The sequence below is a fragment of the Cetorhinus maximus genome, chromosome 19, assembly GCF_964194155.1.
Source record: "Cetorhinus maximus chromosome 19, sCetMax3.hap1.1, whole genome shotgun sequence".
NCBI classification, from domain to species: Eukaryota; Metazoa; Chordata; class Chondrichthyes; order Lamniformes; family Cetorhinidae; genus Cetorhinus; species Cetorhinus maximus.
The window spans coordinates 42968092-42988405 of NC_135897.1; the positions used below are offsets into that span (position 1 = coordinate 42968092).

Below are 20314 nucleotides of genomic sequence, written 5' to 3' on the forward strand. Positions count from 1 at the left end.
TATGTTCAGGTGCCTGATTGTGAGGCTTGGACATTTTTTTCCTGATTTAAAGAACTTTGGCCTGAATTTTTCCCACATCGGGCATGCTCGGTGGGAGTGGGCGGTTGCGGAGCCGATCGCCAACCGCGATCGGCTCCGCGCCGCCATTTTACGCGGGTGGGCCAATTAAGGCCCACCCAGCATAATACGCGAGCCGTAGCACTCAGTGCTACCTGTCCGGGTGGGGGCAGGAGGGAGAGCCGGGGCCAGTGCTCTTTCGCGCACGCACATGAAAGAGCGCTTCAATCTCCGAGGCACGGAGCTGCCTCAGGGGGATTGAATCGATGTTGAAATAATTTAATAAATGGTTTAAAATTTTATTTAAGCATATCCCATCTCATGTGACTGTGTCACATGAGATGGGACATGTTTTTATGTTTAGGAAAACCTTTTTATTTATTTAATAAAAGTTTTAGGAAATCTTATCCCGCTCGTGGATGAGGTTTCCACGAAGGCCGCTTGGCCTTCTCGCCAACCTTAAGGTTTGACAGGCAGCATTAACAATTACTTCAATAACTTTCTTAATGGCCTTAATAGGTCGTTCACATATCAGCTGGTGCGCAGCCGACTCTGGTGCGCGCTTGCCAAACGAAATATCACATGTCATTTTACACATCGACATGTCAGGCCCGCCCCTACACACCGTCTGATAAATCTTGCCCTTTATTTCTTGGATTTCGTGTCTTCAGCTCCCTGAGGAAGCTATCTGCCATCAGGGAGCTTTCTGTCAGCACTCACCCATGCCTGTGTTGACATCATCACCTGCTCTCCTCCTGCCCCTTCCCAGCAGCGCTGAGCTATTCAGCATGTGCTTCAGACTGGCTGGCTGTTAATTATCGCAGTCGGGTGTCGAACACAGTTGCGCTCCGTTTCCCGGCCACTCCTGGGCCCACCAATTGCGCCCGCCCGCCAAGCTGAAAATTCAGGCCATAAAGTAGCAAATCAGCACCACAATTCAGTGATACCTCTCTGGGCTGCAAGGACCCACAGGGAGATTCTGTTCACTGCAGATGCAAAGAAGAAGCCTGCTTCAGAAAACAAAAGATGTGGTTGGGAGGGTCAGACGAGGTCGATAGCAGGAGTGTGGTGGATTTTTCCAGGATACACAGTGTTGGGAGAGAATCAATGCCTGAATCAGGGTGGGAAAAGTGAGTAGCATAGCACATTAATCTACATCTGATGTGTGTCTTACCTCAAACCCCCTCACTCTGCCTTCCTAAGCCTCCTCCAGCTCATCACTCCTCATACCAATACACCTTATTGGTGCATCATTCCTATCTGTTAAGTGACCGCCTCATATCCCCACCTGACCAATAACCTTTAGCACTCACCCTGCTCTTTATGCAATGTCACACCTACCCAGAAGGAAACAAAACAGTTCAGACCAGTACTCTCATTTCCCCGTTTTTACTGGTGTTCCATTTTAAGGTATACAAGACCATTTGGACCAGTATTCTTATTTTCTAGTTTTTGCCATTTTTTCCTTCCCTTAGTGACCTCCCACAAATGTTGTCCTTCAAGCCAACCTGTCAAAACATCCCATTTCTCACACTCATTTAGTTTCTTCTTTCTCTCTTTGCAGGAGAGCGCACAGAACACCAGGGAGAGGCAGAGGTCCAGAGGTGGCCTGCCAGTCCTCTTCACTTTGACAACTGCAGAGAGGAGGCATTGGAGATAAGCCAAATCTTGGTATGCCTGCCATTGAAGGTGGGGAGATGGGGGTCTCTGAGCTACCCAGTGACAGAATTAAATATCACACAGCCACTTATACAATACTCACACGTGGTATGCAACACTCATGTTGACTTGATGTCAACATGCAGGCAATAATAACTCCGAAACCTCTCATGCTTTTAGTTCTATATTATGACTTTCATCTCCCTTCAAGCATCCCTCAGGAGTTGGTGCAGGAAGAGGACCAAGAATTCTCAGAGGAGGTCATTCACACTGAGGATGCACTTTCACATGACTCATATACACTCTCCACCAGCTCAGATACACACCCTGGTGAGCCTGCCAAGACAGGTAGTTGGGTTGTCATATGGTGTATGACATATCTAAAGTGTGCTGGAGCAGGTTGGTGGAAGCAGGAACAGCAGTGAAGAAGCCCTGTTAGGCACAGGATACAGATGCTGAGCCTGAGATGGGGGGGTGGGTGCAGTGTGGCTACGTGGGGGCATCCAAAAAGAGGATAATTCTAGTATTGCAGCAGAAGACATGTGAGCCTTTCCAGAGCCACTCCACATGATGGAGAGAGATTGGAGGATTACGTCTCTCGCATGAGTGCAATGATATCTCGGATCTCGATGCTAATGTTTGTGTCCATGGGAAGTATGGCCACCTGCATGGAGAATCAGACATGGCAGTCCATCAACATCATGTTTGCTGTTACCAGTGGCCTGTACATATTGAATGCCACTTTCAGCAGGATGGAATGTTGTGTGGGCCACGAGATGGAAGATGATAAACACAGTCATATGGAAGTAGGGACTCTGCCCGAAGCACTTTCATTTCTGACCTTTGCTGCCACCTCAGTTTGAGCCCCTCATGCTGTCTCCTGGCTCAAGGGACATGTCTACCCCCTCACAGGTACAGGTGGAGCAGTCTTTTGTGGGGTCCTCATGGCCTCCTAAACCTATAGAATATCAGTCACAAGCATCTGAGCAGTCAGAGCAGGGACACAGAGGATTGCCTCCAGCTCTGCTGAAGCCATGGAAATATCACCATGTAGGAGTTGCAGAAAAAGGAAGATAAAAGATTTGTAGTTGTAGAGTATTCATTTGGGTGTTTAACACAATGCTGCAGTGTCACATTTCTGTTTCATTTTTGTGCACCATAAAAATATTGTACCATTCCATTGCCCTGTGTTGCCATTTCTGTCTGCTGCCTGCCAAGTGGCTTCTGTCTAGTGAAGAATGGTAAGACAAGAGCTGAAGTTGAGCAATGTGTGCCTGTGAAAAAGATGGATTGTTAATGATGGGACTGCGTTCTGCTGGGGGCTGGGGACGTGGAGGTTCAGAATTTATGTGCCATGTGCTTGCTCTGCTTCAGATTAACTAAAACATGCCTGCATTATGCTGTACCAGGCATTCCTGGCAGCAACGTTTGCAGCTACAGGTGCCCTCAGCACATCTCGCTCCTCCTCCTCCTGTTGTTTCACCTCCTTCTCCTCCAAAGAGGCAAAGCGTTCATCACCTGTTTCCTCCTGAAGCTCCAGTCCCCTCTGTGATGCAATGTTGTGCATGTTGCAGCAGGTTCCTAACATTCTGGAAATCATGGCTGCTGCATGCTGAAGGCATTCTCCCACCACTACCCCCTCCCACCCCTCCCCAGCCCCAATCTGTTTTCAGCATTCAAATTGCTTGCTGTATAATGATTCTGGTGGTCAGGTGGCTTCTGTTATACTTTTCCTGTCACTGTTTTGATTTCTCACAGGTATTATCAACTGCATCTTCAGAGGGCAGCCCTTGTCTCCAAGGAGACATCTCCTAACTCTGCTTCAAAGTATGAATATCCCAGAGAGATTAGACTGACACAAAATGGGCACATCATGACAGCTCCCTGGGAATCTTACACAGACATGCATGATGATCTTTCGGTGGTTCAAGACCAGCTACATGCTGATGGAATGATATCCCCTTTGGTTGATGAAGATTCCAGGGTGATCTGTGGTGACATGACTGCCATATGTGTGCGTGCAAGGACTCTTGGGCCTGTGGGAAGTTAGACCTGCTCATTCTGACTGAGCTCATCAATTGAGAAGCGTATATGACTGCTGGCCCCAGCAACCATGGCAACGGTCATCTGTGAGATGCACTTGTGGCAGTGAATTGTGAGATTCTACATATGTCACCGGCAGACCTCTGGAAGGAGCCAGAGGTTGGTGAAGAGATTAGAAATTAAGGGCTATGGTGGCTCTGACAGCCACTTGCAATGTGTGCCCAGCTGGTCCACTTGGCAGATCTCAAATTGGGAAGGAGGGCTTCTTTGTTGTGTTTGATGTTCGGAAATTCCATCCATACCTCCACGGTTGGTTGCCATGTTCGCATAATATCTGACCAGAAACCTCTGCTGCGATTATTTGGAGAGGACAAGGCAATACTCCCCCATTGCATTTGCTCACATCCAGAGGTGGGCACTGATATTGGCTGCTTACGGATACACTTTTATTCACCGATCGGGAAGCCAGAATGCACATCCCTGACGTGCTGAGCCGCCTCCCCCTGCCAGATAACAACATGAAGGTTCCAATTCCCCAGGAAATTGTCTTATGCACTAAGTACAGTAGCGGGCAAAGCCGCAATGGCGGCTTTTCATGCCATATAAACCCAATCCCACCGCATTACTATGCATTCGTGGGAAACACGCCATTTCCATAGCAGGTGGGCTCTCATTCACCCGCCATGCCATCACCTCGCCGCTCCATTATGCTGGGCACCATATTTAAAGTCCGGCTGTGCACACACCTCTCAGTACTTCCAGTCTGTGACTGCTGCAAAGAAGACATGGTCCTGAAAGGCAAAAAGACTGCACCTCCCAGGTTCAATGATGCGTCATTTGAGGGCTTTTTGGACGCAGTGGATGCTGCTGTGATGGAACCAACCAGGGAGCAGGTTATATTAGAGTTGATATTGTATAATGTGGCAGGATTGAGCAATGACTAGAGTAAAGGCAACACTAGGTAGCAGCAACCACAATATGATTGAATTTTACATCCAGTTTGAAAGGGAGAAGAGTGGGTATAAGTCTAATATCTTAAACTTAAATAAGGCCAACTATGTGGAGTGAAAGCTGAGCTAGTTGAAGTGAACTGGGAAACTAGGCTAGAGGACAGATCAATAGAGAAGCAGTGGCAGACATTTAAGGGGATATTTCAGAGTAATCAGAATAAGTACATTCCTAATATAAAGAAAAATTCTAACGGGACCCACCATCCGTGGTTAACTAAACAAGTTAAGGAAAACATCAAACTTAAAGAAAAAGCATATAACTCCACAAAGATGAGTTGCAGGACAGATGATTGGGCAGAATATAAAGAATGGCAGAGAATGGCTAAAAGGTTAATCAGGAGAAAGGTTTAAAGTATGAGAGAAAGCCAGCTAGAAATGTAAAAATGGATAGCAAGAATTTCCACAGATACTTAAAAAGGAAAAGAATGAGTAAAGTGAATGTTGGTCCTCTAGAGAGTGACAATGGGGAGTTAATAGGAGATAATAAGGAAATGGTGGAAGAAATGAACAAATATTTTGCTTCGGTGTTCACTATAGAGGATACAAAAAACATTCCACTAATAGCTGCAAAACAGGTGGTGAACGGGAGAAAGGAAGTTGATGAAATTGAAATTCACAGGGAAATTAGGGGTTGCCCTTTTAGGACAGAGATGAGGAGAACTGTTTTCTCTGAGGGTTGTGCGGCTTTGGAATTCTCTGCCTCAGAAGGTGGTAGAGGCAGGGTCATTGAATATTTTTAAGGCAGAGGTAGATAGATTCTTGTTAGGCAAGGGAATCAAAGGTTATCGGAGTTAGATGGGAATGTGGAAATCGAAACACAAGATGATCAGCCATTATCTTATTGAATGGTGGAGCAGGCTCGAGGGCCAAATGGTCTACTCCTGTTCCTATTCTTTATGTTCTTATGATGTCCCCTATCCCTGTTCTGGCTGCAGGATGGGCAGCAACCTTATTAATTCGGCTTGGGAGGTGGTGGCAGTGGTGGTTAGCACCAATGCCCTGCAAAAGAGGACAGCCACCCAGTGCCGCTACAGGATGAATGGTTTTATCCGTTCACCAGAGTAATTCACTCGTATGATTATTCTCAACTCACACACTCACAAACCATCACATATCCACAGGACTCTCATACCTCAAGGGACAACACCAACTCTCACACACACCCTCACATCTCCTTCAGACTCATACCCTCTCGAGCTCGCATCCTCATCCTGTCTTTGGCTCCGCTCACCACACAAACATCCTATGCAGTGCCATGTGTCCTGTTTATACTCTCTCCGCCTTTTTCATGCAGGTGAAGCCTGCTCACATCGGCAGGACAAGATCCCAGACCGGGGGTGGAGTGGCTCATATTCGGCCCCTCACTCACTTTGAGGAACATGCCATTGCACTGATTGGTGAGGACATAGATCATGCCTGCAGTGATGGTGAGGTCAGCAGCGAACACCCCTGTAAGGATCTTGCACTACATCGTTCCTCTCTCAACACAACTATGAGTGCTCTCTCTTCTGCTTGTGACTCTGCTGTCATGCACTAACCATCTCTACTTTGACACACAGGGAGCTCTGCCAAGCGACCGACACTCTCAGCCAGCCAGTCCCTCAGTTCCATCCACGTCCTCACCTCCAGCCAAAAGAACACCTCCTCCATTGAAGAGTTGGAAATAAGCAGTCTGGAAGACCCATCACAGCGCTTATCCACACCCTGCACCATCGCAGAGACACACACCTCGGTGCAACCAAGCTCGAGAGCAGGCTTGGTGGGCATTGCAAGGACACCTGTCCGCAGCAGCCGGAGGCAGGTTCGTGCGATCTCTCCAACACTCAGAGAACTGCTGGGGGTCAGACATCTGTGAGGTCTAAGTCAGATGACGAGCCTCTAGGTTTGGCCTTCCAACTCATCCTGGAGAGTCAGCAGAAGGTGTGAGAACATCACGCAGAGCTATTGGAAGCCCTCAGCAGAGTGGCACGTGGGTCAGAGGAGTGCGTTTGCCTGCTCTCTGCTGAAGTGGTGCCCATATGGGTGTGTATGGAGATCTCCATGGGGACGATGGTGGATGCCATGGAGACCCTGGTCCAGCAGAACATGGAGATATGTGCAGAGTGGCACTCCATCGTGGGGGCCATGGGTGAGTTCCTGAAGTGGCTACCTGGTGTTGTCTTGATGTCCTTCCAGGTGCTCCTCCCCCTCAACGAGTCAGGACAGGGCTCCCAGGAATGTGAAGGGAGGAGCAGCAGCAGCTGGACACCCCTGGGTCACCCACTCAGGAATCTCAGAGGCTGTCTTCTCCCTCCATGTCCCCTTTACCTTTGAGCCCCTCAACCTCATCTCCTGTCACCATAAAGGGAGCAGCTGGCCAACAATTGATTCTGGAAGGAGAAGTGTGTGTGTGATAGGGCCTTTTGGAGCCTCTTGCAAGCACGTGGATCCTTCACGTATCATACTCACCTCAATGTCTTAAGCATTTTGAATACTACCTGCTGGGGTTCACTTTCAGTCATCCATCTAAGCTGATCTGCATCTCCACCCACCCAATGATCATACTCCGATGCAGCGCCTGATCTTGCCCACCACGACTCTGTCATTACACTTTCCATTTGGACAGCATGGTCTGGATTTGGTTTTTCATGTGCTCCCCTGTCTTCTCCCCTACCCCAGCCACCCATTTCCTTTCTCCCATCACACTGAATGTGCACGTTCCCTTCCTCCTCAAAAATCCCATCCCCATCCCCGACCTCCTCCTTCCCATCCCCAGGGTCTGTGCCTGCCTCCAAGTCCCCACCAACCACCCTCACAGTCCCTTCTACCCTCACCCTACTATCGCCCTCTGCCCTTCTCACCATTTCCTCATACCATGCCTACCCTCAGTTCACTCCTCAGGAAGTGGTCATGGACCCATCAAACCCTCCCCTTGCACATTCACCTGGACATTCCCCTCCCCCCGCCGAACCCCTTCTCCCCTCCAGACCCCTTCCACCCTGAAACCCCCCCCTCCACCCAACTTAGTCCTCCAACTCCTGGACTCGCCCTCACTTAGTCCCTCCACCTTCCTAACTCCCTAAGACATCCTTACTTCTTCCGCCACTCTTCGTCCTTCCTCCCCACCAACTCCTTGCTCCAGCCTTACCTCTTCTCCAGCCTCACTTCTTCCCCCTTCCTGACTCCCTCAGACACTCTCACTTTTTCCTCCAGCTTTACTCCTTCCCCCTTCCTGACTGCATCCTCCACTCTTACTTTTTGCTCCACCCTTATCCCCTCGCCTCTCCACGTTTCTTCCTCCTCCTGGACTCACTCCACTTCTGGCACTCCTTCCTCCCCCTGGGTTCCTTCCCGTCTCCACACTCCTTCTCCCCTCCAAACTCCTTTCCTTACACCTACCTCCCCAATTGCCATCTTCTCCCCCATTACACCCTCCACCCCCATACTCCCTCCCCTTCCCAACCTCACCCCCTTGACACTTTCATTCCCCTTCCAAACCTCACACACCAACACATTCCTTCCTCCTCCTCCCAACCTCACACCCCCCCCCGATATCTTCATTCCCCTCCTTCCAACCTCACCCCCCCAACACCTCTTCCTCTCCAAGTTGATCCTAGACCTTCCTCTCCCACCCCCTCAACAATCATCCATTGTGAGCATCAACGGTGATTTTGCAACTTCCGTGCCCTGCTTTGCAGCACAGCCATGTCAATGAGAATCCACCCAGCGTGCAATGGATGTTCCTTCAGGATCCCATTGTTGTCAGGCTTCAGCATCTTCTGCTCCTCGGATGTCTGCAATGTGAGCAAGCCCCTGGTGGTAAGTCCCAATATCTGCACGTCACACTTGTCAAGATGTGATCTGCACCGGCGTGTTTTCCCACCGACGTGTGTGGACGATCTAGCAGCTGGGCAGTTGAGTTCAGCGAGCTGGCCTTATATTGATATGATGTATTACAATGAAGTTCCCAATGTCCGATGACGGGGATCGTGTGCTCGCCATATTGTCCGCTCACACCACCGAACACGCCTGACGCCAGTGGGCACGGAAAATCCCGGCCATGGATTCTACAAGTTTGCTTCCAACTAATGTTGGGTGGATTCTCTTCAATTACTCGGTTTATCATGATATAAGCACTTGGATGGCTGAACAGAGACTTGATAGCTGCATGTGCATTGGACTCCTGGAAAGCCTTCCAGTTATAGAGATTTTGTGCATTCTCCAGTTATATCTTTTTACCACTGAGAAAACGGTTCCCGTTAGCTATCATTTACTTCATCCACAATGAGCTGAAGACTAATTTGTCCGACGGTTGTCACCTGCAACGGCTTGGAAGGTTCTCTTTTTTCCATAGAAGATTAATGACATGGTCACCTTCATAGCTATAAGAAAATCTTTTCCAGTCTACTCTGTAAGTCAGCCAGCAGCAGAAAGCATAGCCTATACAGTGAGACAGTGAAGGTCTCCCCTGAAATATCCAGATGGCATGGTTTGAATAGACATGGCCTTATGTATTGACAGCAGTGAATATTTTGCTGCCGGGCGTGTTGTTAAACTTGAAGATTCTTTTTCTCTCATGAATTTGTTCCTTTCATTCAATTTATGTAGCACCATGGGAACAAACAAAGGAATTCTCAGAGGTTCAGCTTTGTATGCTGTAATTTGTGTGTCAATAGTAATTGTTTATCCTATAGAACAGTCTTGTTCAATAGACTGAAGGCTTTTACAAAAAGGCACCTACGCACAAGTTGAAAAAATTTTGCAAATTATTTAGCACAGAAATAAATGCCCACTGAAGTGCTACAATTCAACACCAACCTTGCTTGATCAATGCAGGCCAGTGCTGCTGAGTAGACATGTGTGAGTTTTTTCTGGGAATGGTGCATTGGTGGAGGCAGATGCTTTGCCAAAGTTGTGAAATGAATTATAGGACCTTATTTCAATAATCTGAACATGTAAAGCTGGTTTTGTCTCATCTGCACCACTGACTCTCGTTTCACCCGCACACTATAGTGGCGGAGCTTCGTAAAATTGAAGCTTGTGTTAGACAACGTAATCCCCCTGTTCATCGAAAGCTACATATCCTCCAAAGTATTATGGGCAATGTGGTGAGTGATCTGTCAGCATATCAGAAGTCAGGGCTGTTGCTGGTCTTTTTACAATTTCTCTTGACTACTTCAGCTTCCTTTGTGCTTGCCTTAACCTTTGCCTCCTCCCTCACCTATAAAGCCCTCTCCACTTTGTCTTTTGCCTTCCCCACACTTACTTCTATTGTGAACTATTTATATAATGACTTTGATCCAAAGTACAGAATTACATGTATATATACACAATTTCAAGAGGTCTGAAAAGCCTAATGCTCTGTTACACTGTACAGCTTTGTATCCAGCTATGAGAGTAAGAGTGGTGTCATTTACTAGCAACAACTCACATCTGGTGGGGGTGAGATGAGGCCCTTAAGTAGCCATTAATTGGCCACCTGAGGGCCTCAATAACCCAAGAGTGGGCAGGCCACCCAACACCTACCCTGCTCTCTGTAAAATTTCAGATAGGTCAGGGGCAGGTAGGCAGCAGGAAGCCCACATACTTGATTTTACATGGCCCCCACCTTCAAATCCACCGAAAGGGGAGCTTAAAATCCAGCCCCAATGAATGTACAAAACACCAGAATTGGATGATTACAAAGATTTTGGAGGGTTGTAGAGCTGGAGAAAATTACCAGGATATATGGGAGGGGGTGAGGCCATGGAGGAATTTGATTGTGAGGGCGAACAGGGGTAATAAGCAAAAATAAGGAGGAAAAGTAATTACACATCAAAGGGCCGGGCAGTAAAGAGATTGCCTGGTAAAAAGCTGGGTGAATAGGTCAGGTTGGCAGGTTGCTTACCCACAGTAATCAGCATCAAAACATGTTCAATATCGTTTGCTCAGTACATTGCTACAAAAATCAAACCAAAATAATAGCCTCGAGATTAGGTGTTGGCAGAATAGTCATTGCCAACAAATAAGCAATGTGGAATTGAAACAGTCCCACGCTTTCTACTTTACAGCGTAAAGCCTTTATGCCTTCAAAATTATTCAACGTGTCATCTCATTATGGTCATGTAACATTTCACAGCAACAAAACACAGTCCCTGCTTATATAATAGGATAAGGATTAACTGAAAAGGAGAAATCCATTACAAAATTAACAGTGGGAAAAGGAAGGAATTCAGTTTGTTAATGATACATAATGAGACATTATAGCCTAATTATGCCTCCCTGGTAGAGAAAAATAGAATGTTTTCAGACTAGCACAAGTATGAATTATACTTTAAAATAAAAAGCAAAGCACTACAGGTGCCAGAAATCTGACACAAAAAACAAAAATTCTATAAACACTCAGCGGGTCAAGGGATATTTGCAGAAAGTGGAAAGATAACCCTACTTTCCTCTCTCCACAGATGCTGCTTGATCTGCAGAATATTCCGAGCATTTTCTGTTACCATTTCTACCTTATAACTCGATCTCATGCTTTCATTCAATGTAATAACTAATGACGTTTTAACAGTCTTAAAATGGCATTCGCATTGGCTGAGTGATATCAGAACTACAAACAGAAGATGCTAAAAGTGTTCAGCAGGTCTGGCAGCATCTGTGAGAGGGAAACAGGGTTAAAGTTTCAGATTAGATTTCCAATAGATCTGCAGTAATTTGCTTTCATATTTGTGAGGCTGAAGGATATCACACTGATGCAATCCGAACGTATTACGCAATTCAGTTTTAATTCAGTCTGACATTATTTTGTTCTGATTTTTAAAAAATGACTATAAACTATATCCCCAGCACTGTTGAAAACATGGGCCTGAATTTTTACCACAGAGGCAGGAAACCTGCCTCCGATGGTGAACTGATTGAAGTTCAGGCTTTCATGGGCCCTTAATGGACAAAAGACAATTTCCTGTCCAACTATAAGACCATAAGACATAGGAGCAGAAATTAGGCCATTCAGCCCATCAAGTCTGCTCCACCATTCAATCATGGCTGATAAGTTTCTCAACCCCATTCTCCCGCCTTCTCCCCGTAACCTTTGATCCCCTTACCAATCAAGAACCTATCTATCTCGGTCTTAAATACACTCAATGACCTGGCCTCCACAGCCTTCTGTGGCAATGAATTCTACTAGAGCCAGTTGGGGCAGAAATAGAGTTTGATCAAATGAAGTATGGGACTGTCTTATACTCAGCATGGCAGCTATCACTGAGGCTGCTGGTTGGAGAAATTTGAAGGAGAAATTTGCTGATTGTGTCAAAGCTTTCCACAGCACCACAGGAGAGCTGAAAGCCTGGCACCTGGGGCAGGGTTGTCCCTCGCTTCATCGATGCCAGCCTGGATCTAATGTTGGAGGCCATGTGTAGAGGAAGAAGGTCCCTCCTCCTGGGGGTGAAAGGAGGAAGTCACCTCATACAGCTGAGTGGACTGAGATGCTTTCTTATTGTCTCAGTTTTCTGTATTCCTTTATTTGCACAGTATAAATTATGACACTTTAAGCCACACATCTGGGCTCCTTTTATTGCTGCCATGACTGTAAAAGTGGTGTGAGGCTGTTAAAGAGATAGCAAGATCTTCCACGGTGATCAAAGCTTCTGGTCAGATATGCTTCTTTCATTAACGATAAGTGATCAGATGCTCCAAGGCTGTGTCTTCCACTGTTAGGTCAGCTATCTCAGACTCGCTTCCATGCCATGCCCCTCAATCCATGTCGGGGGGGGGTGATCAGTTGAAATGTTCCTGAATCAGGATTTTGCTGACATTCATGGTCCTCATGACACCTTTGAGCCCTGAGCTGTGCCTGGCCACTTCATTGTGCAGCCGGAGCACCTTTCCATCCAATATCATCTCACTCTGCCTCTGCTTCCTCCTCCTCTCCCACCTTCTGCACTTCCCCCTACAAGCTACCTCCTTTCAGGGCCTCTCTGTCCTTAAGGACCACACCTCTCTGGAGGGCCATTTGGAGGGGGCAGCAGGCCACCAGAATGACTACAGCGAGTCCCCTGAAGGAGAGGCACCATGGAGCCCAGCACAAGATAAGTTCAGGATTGAGGGCTGGGGTGGATAGGGCAGAGGCAGAGGAAAATGCAGGGTGGGGTGACCCTTGGGGGTTGACCTCTGATGTACACAGTATGTCCAAACAGGAGGAACCCCGACCCAGGTCCAGCCACAAGGCTTGCCAGCTTGCACTGGGCAGGCTGGGTACTTGGCATAAGCCTCTCCCACCACAGAAAAAGTCTCAGCAGTGGCGGGAGGAGGCCTTTAAGCAGCCATTAATTGACCACTTAAGGGCCTCAATTAGCACATGGTCAAGTGGGCCACCCAACGCCTCCCCAACCATGGGTAAAATATCTCCAGGGCATTCAGGAGCAGGTGGGCGACAGGAAGGCACTGCCAATATGGAGCCCCTTTGGGGCCATAAAATTCTGTCTTTTATCGAGATAAATGTTTAGATTTTTATGTCATTCTTTGTCATTTTTAATTGGATAATTCACCATTGATTTTAATAACACATAGGAATTTCTAGTCTATATCTCAGATTGAATTAACTAACTTCAGGGAAGAAAGGGTTAAAATTCTTACCTCAAGCCGGAGTAGCAAAGATCATAAGGATTATCAGTGAATTTCTTAAGAACAAGCTACATGGATCAAAAGTATACTAAGGGAGATAAAACTTCCTATTTTTGTATCCATCCTGCACAATAATTATGGCTAATTCAGAGTAATTATATAAGGTAATTTCATGGACTATTAATGATATCAGTTCCTTTTCTATACAAGGGTGAAAATTCTGGCATCATTAAACATAGAAAGATGTGCAATTGGTTTCATCAAGCGAGTTAAGCGAAGGTTTCACATTTAAATTTCATAGTTGAGAGGGTAAGTATCCTGATTAGAAAGTTACAAGTTAAACCAGCACTTCTTATGAGACTTTCGACTGGGAAAGAGATGGGTTGGTACCAAATTAGACTGTTAGATTGGGAAGAACTATTAAGATTCAGTAATTGGAACAATTGTTAGATCCGATCATGTCACTTTGTATTAGCTCTAGTAATACATTTTAAAGCATTTATTCCATAGATGTTAAAGACTGAATGAAGTTCTCCATCAAGAATACTCAGTCTAACTAAAAATCAAAGGGAAGTTAGCATTCCATTAAGGTTAATGATAATACTGAAACTTCTGAATCGATGGCTAACAATAAAAGCTACAATCAGTGAGACACTAATTTCACATACCTCAAGTGAAGGGTAAGAAAATAAATGAGTGTCAAGAAACTTTAGCTCAAAATAAAAAAGATTAAAAGAGTAACAGAAAAATGCTGCTCAATATTTTCCAATTCTTAGCTCAAATCAATTAACTCACTTCCCCTGAAATTGTCAAATCATTAACTCTGCTTAAGCTCCATTGTCTTAGGTACTCGTTCAATAACAGCAAAACTTGTTTCAAAGCCATTTGGCCTTAGTCATGTGTTACTGGTGCTTTAAATGGTATCATGTAAAAATACTGTGGAAGAAATTGGATAAGGCCCAAAAACTGGCACGGGGACCATGATGTGCAATTAACCTCACCCGTTTGTTCTGATGCAGGCAGCAAGCAAACTTTCTGCTGCCTGCTCATTCTAATAATTAAAGGATGCAGCCAGCACCAAGCGTGATTTTGAGTCATTGGATGTCTGAGTAGGAGGTGCAAAATCTTGCGTGACTACCACAGGTTCTTTACTACATAAAGCACCCTTGTACCTTTGCTACATAAAGCACCTTACACCTCTTAATGGGGAGGAGTGCTTTGGCTGAAGCAGGTGCTGAAATTGGTTGCACAAGTGTCTCAGATGTGGGAAAGACAAAGAAATGGCACAAAATGGCAAAAATGTGGACTCCAAAGTTATCTGGTGCAGCACTGGTTATCTTTGTGCAAGAGGTTGACAGTAGCATAGGCGTCCTCTATCCATAAGGGGCCAGGAAACTCAGAGGGCAATAACAGCAGATAGCCATGCAGGTCAATGCTCTGAGGACTTAGGTGCAGAATCAAAAAAAGTTCAATGACTTCATACATGTGGTCAAGATCAGTATGTATATATCTTTACGATGCAATAGCCCACTAATGCACCACTATCATCACACACTGCTCAATGCACCACCCTCATCCCTCACCTAACAACAACTTCCATCAATCACAATACATACCTAACCTTCATAGCTTCGCCATGTACATCCTCACACACTTACTATTGGTTCAATCCTCACACCCACATCTCACATCTTGTACAAACGTCAGCTATTAACCACTGCAACCTAAGCATATTGCACCACACTCACTGGACACTCTTTCTCTCTTGCAGCTTAAACTGGTGTATAACTATCAGGAGACAAGTGTGGATGTATGTCCTCACTCCCATGGAGAAGATGGTGCTCACCATCATTGGAATGGTCATGAATGAGGCTTTGGCCAGTATTGGGCTGAAAAGATTGAAGATGATGTTATGTTCACACCACTCATCCTTCTCACATTTACTGCCTCTTCATTGCACAATATCTTCTGATACACAAACTGCAGATGGGGTAAGCTTGCACTTCTTGCTTTCGTCACCTTCTCTCACCATAACAATACCATTGTGTCTTTCTTCTTTCAGAGACCCAGGACCTATCACCTGGACGGAGTGGTACTGGAGCATGAAGGACAAAAGGAAGAAGAAAAGACTGATGTTGAAATCCTCAATTACTAGCTCAGATATCAACACTGCGTGCAGTTTAGAGGATAGTATAGAGGCGGGATTTTCACGTGACATGAATGACCTGCAGTTGGGGCAGGGTGAAAGGATCATGGAAATACAAACTCTCCAGAGTGCAAGATTGCACATGAGTTCTGCTACAGAGAAATCTGATGAGAAGCTAGATGGAATGGTGTAGAGAAAAAGTCCAATGAGAATTCACAATAAAATGGTTAGTGCATTGGCAGGCATGTCAGAAAGCACGCCAAGACTAACTGGAGGAGTCCGGTACCAACTTGGCACAGCTTTTTGCAGAGCTTGTGCAGATCCTTTCCAGCGTGGAAATGATAACCAATTCCATGAGGACACTTGCAGACCAGGCCATGATGTTGCATCTGATGGCCGATGTCTCAGCTTCCATTGCAGCACAAAGCAGAAGCCACCCAATGTCTGAGTGCTGCAGTGGAAGCTCAGATTGAAATCATGCAAGTTCAGTTTTCTATGGAGCACAAAATGTAGCATAATGGGGATAATCAGAGACTTGGGGGGAGATGTAGTTGAAGGAGTTAATTCTAATTGTATGATATGCTAATAAAACACAGTACACATCATCACAGGAAGTGATACAATGTCTCATGATCATGCTCTCACTTGTTGAATCTCATGGCAAGATGAAGCCACAGTAAGAGACGTTCCAATAAAGCTGACATTTTCCTTACCTCAGCAAATTCTATAAGTATTCTGTATTAGCATAATGAGATCAAAAATATTATACAAACCTGTGGTCCTCCCTCAGGATGATAGCATTCATGCTCCCACCACTGCCACTTTGTTTATTCAACAGTGGGTGGTAAACTGCAAGCTGGTAGAGGTATCCATAAGACCATAAGACGTAGGAGCAGAAGTAGGCCATTCGGCCCATCGAGTCTGCTCCGCCATTCAATGAGATCATGGCTGACCTGATCCAACTCTACTTTCCTGCTTTTACCCCATTGGTTGATCTTACTGATTAAAAATCTGTCCATCTTAGCCTTGAGTACACTAAATGATCGAGCCTCTACAGCCCTCTGTGGTAAAGAATTCCACAGATTGACTACCCCCTGAAAGAAGATATTCCTCATTATCTCTGTTTTAAATGGGCATCCCTTATTCTGAGATTATGCCCTCTGGTCCTAGACTCTCCCACAAGAGGAAAACAACCTCTCAGCATCTACCCTGTCAAGCCCCCTAAGAATCTTATATGTTTCAAAAAGGTCACCTCTCATTCTTCTAAACCCCAATGAGTACAGACCCAACCTACTCAACCTCTCCTCATAAGAAAATCCCTCCATACCCGGGATCAACCTAGTGAACTGGACTGCCTCCAATGCCAGCATATCTTTCCTTGGATAAGGGGACCAAAATTGTTCACTGTATTCTAGGTGTGGTCTAACTAGTGCCTTGTATAGTTTTAGCAAGACTTCCCTATTTTTATACTCCATTCCCTTTGAAATAAGGGCCAACATTCCATTTGCCTTCCCTATTACATGTTAGCTTTTTGGGATTCATGCACAAGGATTCCCAAATCCCTCTGTGCTACCGCCTTCTGCAGTCTTTCTCCATTCAAATAATATTCAGCTCCTCTATTCTTCCTGCCAAGTGCATAGCCTCACATTTTCCCACATTATATTCCATCTGCCAAATTTTTGTCCACTCACTTACCCTGTCTATATCCCTCTGTAGACTCCTTGTGTCATCCTCACCACTTGCCTTCCCACCTATTTTTGTGTCATCCACAAACTTGGCGATAGTACATTCACTTCCCTCATCTAAGTCATTAATATATTGTAAATAATTGAGGCCCCGAGCACTGATCCCTGAGGCACTCCACTAGTTACAGGTTTCCATCCTGAAAATGTTCCCCTTATCCCAACTCTCTGTCTTCTATTAGTTAGCCAATCCTCTATTCCATGCTAATATACTGCCCCCAACACCATGGGCTCTTATCTTTTTAAGTAGCCTTATGTGCAGTACCTTGTCGAACGCCTTTTGGAAATCCAAATATATTATATTTATTGGTTCCCCTTCATCTATCCTGCTTGTTACCTCCTCAAAGAATTCTAATAAATTTGTTAGGCATGATTTCCCCTTCATGAAGCCATGCTGACTCTGCTTGATTAGATTATGCATTTCTGAATTCTCTGCTATTACATCTTTTATAATAAACTCCAATATTTTCCCAATGACAGATGTTAAGCTAACTGGCCTATAGTTACCTGTTTTTTGTCTCCCTCCCTTTTTGAACACCTGCCCCAGCCTGGGAGGATCCTGACCGGAGGAAGCTCCTGAGCATGGTTACCTTCACAGCCACCGGCTGCTGAGAGACGAAAACGTTTGTTGACTCTTAAGTCATAGAAACCCCGTCCCAGTATTTAGAATACACTTCCTATGACTGAGAGATTTGACTCAGTTATTTGTAGCACAGAGGTTGTCCACCACTCTGATTTATCAGCCACTCTTTAACTTGAGGCCAACATCTTTCCTAAGTTAACAACTGCCCTCATGACAAAAAAGATTCCCAGCCAGTGGTGCACAGTTTCCCAGCATATTAAACAATGCAATTGAAGAGTAAAGGACATAACCAACTATTCACCATTAGTTGGCTTTGGCTCACTTGTAGCACTCTTGCTTCCGAGTTCAGTCTCCGCTCCGTTGATGTGAGCACAATGGGCTGGATTTTGCGGTTCCAATAGTGGCGAATGTTGACACATCTGTATTGAGAGCGGAGCTGTAATGGCACCACAACTGTTGACGTGGATACTTCTGCTGAGAACAGGAAGTTGTGGTGCGTGAGAATGTGCTGTGCAAGAACCCTCCCGAATGGCTCCGCTGACCTGTTCTGTGTCCATAATTTGTGAATTTAGGCTAATTGCTCACAACTAAAGTTAACTTTTATGTAGGTTTGTTTAGAGCTGCTATTACCAGGCACAGAGCATGCTCGGGAGGGTTTTTTCTGTTGCTTTCAGCAGCTCCACCATTCCAGGCAGGCGGAGGCAGCAACAGGAGGGAACTTTCACAGTTGAATGTAGACATTTTAAATGTTGGATTTTATTTGTTAATTGTATGACAATCTTTAGTGTGGCTATCAGACTTCTTAAATGTGTTTTATTTATCTTTTTTTAAAAAACAAGATTGCAGTGAGTTAAAAGATTTTTTAATGTATCTTGCTTTTTATCAGTTTCATTGTAAAACACTGTTTAGCAAAGTTGAAGAGACTTTTTAAAAAAATGATCTGATATTTTAAAATCCTGTTTACATTCATATGACATTGGAGGACTTCAAAATAACTGAGATTACTCTTCCAAAAAGTACTGCAATATTATACCTTAAAGATTAGGGGAAAACCTGCCTTTTCCACTGCGTGGTTTCTGTTACATGACAGCCCAATACAGGAATCAACAAAGAGTCAGGCACCATGCTGATTGGGAAACACTATTGTACAACATTGCCCTGGAGGAAGAACTGACCTTCCATCCTACAGCCAAGATTGTGCCAGAAATGGATAAAATGCAGGATCCCAACATGAATGCCACTGGAGCCTTGCGATGTAAACTTCAGGTGCTTGTGTTAATTAGCTGTTTTTCTACTTTGTAAACTATTGTAACAATTAAAATTGTTCACATTAATAAAATTAATTGAATACTTTGGAATGACTACAGGCTAACGTGTAAATACAAAACTCAAATAGAACATAAACCCTAGTTTATAAATATAACTCTTAATAACACTGCTTGGCCCTCTCTTGATACTAATTAAGATCCTTCAGAAAGACCACATCAGCCCAGTCAATGAAAGGCTGCAGGCATTATAAGTCATTTTACTCTAAAACCATGGAAAATAAACCTCATCTTGTGCTTCATTGTTGGTTTAGGTTAAACTTGTTAGGTGGTTTGGAAACAATTTCATACTTCCACTGTGACAGGGTGCAGATAAAGAGATCTTTACAAACACTTAAGTGAACCCTGTTTCCAAAGGCAACTTAATTTTATGACTAGTTGACAATAGGTATCCCTGACCATCCCACCCACCCACAAACAAGATTTCTTCTTCATGGCCTTTTAAACCTTAAATTAAAAAAATTCCAAAACCCAACTCTGGCAGGTTGCATTAAATCATTCAATTTCTTGTGACGTTGGCTGCAGCTCAGGGAACTCAGCAGTCACAGCTTCTGCAACCTTCTTCCACACCAAGATAATAACTTTTTTTAGGTGCCCTATAATTATCATTACCGATGAGCTGATGGCCCTTTGCTTTCACCTCATTGTAAAGTGTGCTGAGGCCTTGTTCACTAAGGTGTTCCTCTCATCTGGCCTTGTGCTGCCATCTTCTTTTCTGTAAGCAAGTAAACAAGTGTCTGTTTTACTAAGCTTTCTTTTGAAAGACTGTCCAATGCACTTTACCATTTTGTGGTAAAGTTTTTCAAAGTTCTATTAAATTTTGTCAAAGTGTTTAAAGTTTATATAAGTTTCCAAAATTGTTTAAACGTTTTAAAAATCATTAAGTAGTCACCCGCTTTCCAGATGAAGACTGACCTTAATGGGCGTATCTTTGGCTCGTGACATATCCAGGGGGGCGCGGCTTTCCTCAGAATGCGCTTCACTAGTCACAGGGATTCACTATTTCTCATGTCGGAAGGACGCGCTGCAGCCAGAAGTTAAAAATCTTGCACCAGCTATCGAATGACGTGAATTATTCAGCGTGGTCAGTGCTGAATGTTGTTGCTTTACTGTGTTGACTGCAAAATCCAAGCCCATATCCATTGCAGTGCAATACTGAGGGGCAATGT

The 20314-nt window shown here is 45.0% G+C and overlaps 1 protein-coding gene across 4 annotated transcripts in view; it reads right to left on the reverse strand.

Annotated features, from left to right (window-relative positions):
• Positions 1-20076, reverse strand: part of si (sucrase-isomaltase) — a 228583-nt gene extending 208507 nt beyond the window's left edge. For 2 of the 4 annotated variants that reach the window (XM_078563784.1, XM_078563783.1), the window contains exons 1-2: positions 20038-20076; positions 19758-19860 (exon numbers count right to left, since the gene is read on the reverse strand). The gene's annotated coding sequence lies outside the window, so the exon portion shown is untranslated. Of the gene's footprint in view, positions 1-19621; positions 19861-20037 lie in introns of all 4 variants that reach the window. The other 2 variants (XM_078563786.1, XM_078563782.1) reach the window with 2 other exon arrangements.
• Positions 20077-20314: the final 238 nt, after the last annotated feature.